Genomic DNA, 2,736 nt, shown 5'->3' with positions numbered 1-2,736 from the left:
CTAAATTGAATCCAGGGATTATGTCAACTTGAAAAAAATCTTGCATGTAAACTTCATGGCCAGTGCTACAAGCAGAATTTAGGAGGTCCCCATGACCTGGTTTTGGGTATATTTATCAAAGTAATAAATAGTGATTCAATACACTGCTTGGTTAGAGCAGGAGAAAAGACTTTAGAGTGCTATGCATTGCAAGAGTAAAATTATGTTGTCAATATTACTGACGTTTCTATTTCCAAATAATAGGTTAAATATTTCTTTAGGGTTTTAAATTAGCTTGAAAAAATGTTGCATATAATCTCTTTGGCCAATCACATCCACTTTTAGAAAGCTAACCATGACATGTTTTTTGGGTATATTTTTTGATCAAATTTTGCCAAAAGTTCACCAAGTAAGTCCTCGTTAGTATAGTGGTGAGTATCCCCGCCTGTCACGTGGGAGACCGGGGTTCAATTCCCCGACGGGGAGTTTTGAACTTTTAATCTCTTTTATGTGTGCTGTTTCACGTTGTTTCATTGAGATAACAAAAATGCCTTATCCAAATTGAATCCAGGGTTTATGTCAACTTGAAAAAAATCTTGCATGTAAGCTTCATGGCCAGTGCTACAAGTACGGTTTGCAAGGTCCCCATGACCTGGCTTTAGGTATATTTATCAAAGTAATAAATAGTTATTCAATACACTGCTTGGTTAGAGCAGGAGAAAAGATTTTAGAGTGCTATGCATTGCAAGAGTAAAATTATGTTGTCAATATTACTGACTTTTCATTTTCCAAATAATAGGTTAAATATTTCTTTAGGGTTTTAAATTAGCTTGAAAACATGTAACATATAATCTCTTTGGCCAATGACATACAAATTTCGATAGCTAACCATGACATGTTTTTTGGGTATATTTTTTGATCATATTTTGCCAAAAATTGACCAAGTAAGTCCTCGTTAGTATAGTGTGAAGTGTCTCCGCCTGTCATGCGGGAGCTGGGGTTCAATTCCCCGATGGGGAGTTTTGAACTTTTAATCTCTTTTTTTGCATGCTGTTTCACTTTGTTTCATTGAGATAACAAAAATGCCTTATCTAAATTGAATTCAGGGATTATGTCAACTTGAAAAAAATCTTGCATGTAAGCTTCATGGCCAGTGCTACAAGTAGAATTTAGGAGGTCCCCATGACCTTGTTTTGGGTATATTTATCAAAGTAATAAATAGTGATTCAATACACTGCTTGGTTAGAGCAGGAGAAAAGACTTTAGAGTGCTATGCATTGCATGAGTAAAATTATGTTGTCAATATTACTGACTTTTCTTTTTCCAAATAATAGGTTAAATATTTCTTTAGGGTTTTAAATTAGCTTGAAAAAATGTAGCATATAATCTCTTTGGCCAATGGCATACACATTTCGATAGCTAACCATGACATGTTTTTTGGGTATATTTTTTGATCAAATTTTGCCAAAAATTGACCAAGTAAATCCTCGTTAGTATAGTGCTGAGTATCCCCGCCTGTCACGCGGGAGACCGGGGTTCAGTTCCCCGACGGGGAGTTTTGAACTTTTAATCTCTTTTATGTGTGCTGTTTCACGTTGTTTCATTGAGATAACAAAAATGCCTTATCCAAATTGAATCCAGGGTTTATGTCAACTTGAAAAAAAGCTTGCATGTATGCTTCATGGCCAGTGCTACAAGTACAGTTTGCGAGGTCCCCATGACCTGGTTTTGGGTATATTTATCAAAGTAATAAACAGTGATTCAATACACTGCTTGGTTAGAGCAGGAGAAAAGACTTTAGAGTGCTATGCATTGCAAGAGTAAAATTATGTTGTCAATATTACTGACTTTTCTTTTTCCAAATAATATGTTAAATATTTCTTTAGGGTTTTAAATTAGCTTGAAAAAATGTAGCATATAATCTTTTTGGCCAATGGCATACACATTTCGATAGCTAACCATGACATGTTTTTTGGGTATATTTTTTGATCAAATTTTGCCAAAAATTGACCAAGTAAATCCTCGTTAGTATAGTGCTGAGTATCCCCGCCTGTCACGCGGGAGACCGGGGTTCAATTCCCCGACGTGGAGTTTTGAACTTTTAATCTCTTTTATGTGTGCTGTTTCACGTTGTTTCATTGAGATAACAAAAATGCCTTATCCAAATTGAATCCAGGGTTTATGTCAACTTGAAAAAAATCTTGCATGTAAGCTTCATGGCTAGTGCTACAAGTACAGTTTGCGAGGTCCCCATGACCTGGTTTTGGGTATATTTATCAAAGTAATAAATAGTGATTCAATACTCTGCTTGGTTAGAGCAGGAGAAAAGACTTTAGAGTGCTATGCATTGCAAGAGTAAAATTATGTTGTCAATATTACTGACTTTTCATTTTCCAAATAATAGGTTAAATATTTCTTTAGGGTTTTAAATTAGCTTTAAAAAATGTAGCATATAATCTCTTTGGCCAATGACATACACATTTCGAAAGCTAACCATGACATGTTTTTTGGGTATATTTTTTGATCAAATTTTGCCAAAAATTGACCAAGTAAGTCCTAGTTAGTATAGTGGTGAGTATCCCCACCTGTCATGCGGGAGACCGGGGTTCGGTTCCCCGACGGGGAGTTTAGAACTTTTAATCTCTTTTATGTGTGCTGTTTCACGTTGTTTCATTGAGATAACAAAAATGCCTTATCCAAATTGAATCCAGGGTTTATGTCAACTTGAAAAAAATCTTGCATGTAAGCTTCATGGCC

General features: G+C 35.5%; 1 non-coding gene across 1 annotated transcript; it reads left to right on the top strand.

Annotated features, from left to right (window-relative positions):
• Window positions 1-393: 393 nt before the first annotated feature.
• TRNAD-GUC (transfer RNA aspartic acid (anticodon GUC)) lies at window positions 394-465 on the top strand. Its single transcript has one exon. It is a non-coding gene; the product is annotated as a tRNA-Asp (tRNA).
• Window positions 466-2,736: the final 2,271 nt, after the last annotated feature.

This window comes from Taudactylus pleione, unplaced genomic scaffold (genome assembly GCF_031769625.1).
Source record: "Taudactylus pleione unplaced genomic scaffold, aTauple2 ptg000117l, whole genome shotgun sequence".
Classification (NCBI taxonomy): domain Eukaryota; kingdom Metazoa; phylum Chordata; class Amphibia; order Anura; family Myobatrachidae; genus Taudactylus; species Taudactylus pleione.
The sequence above is the reverse complement of the archived record's forward strand: the minus strand, read 5'-3'. Positions and strand labels throughout refer to the sequence as shown.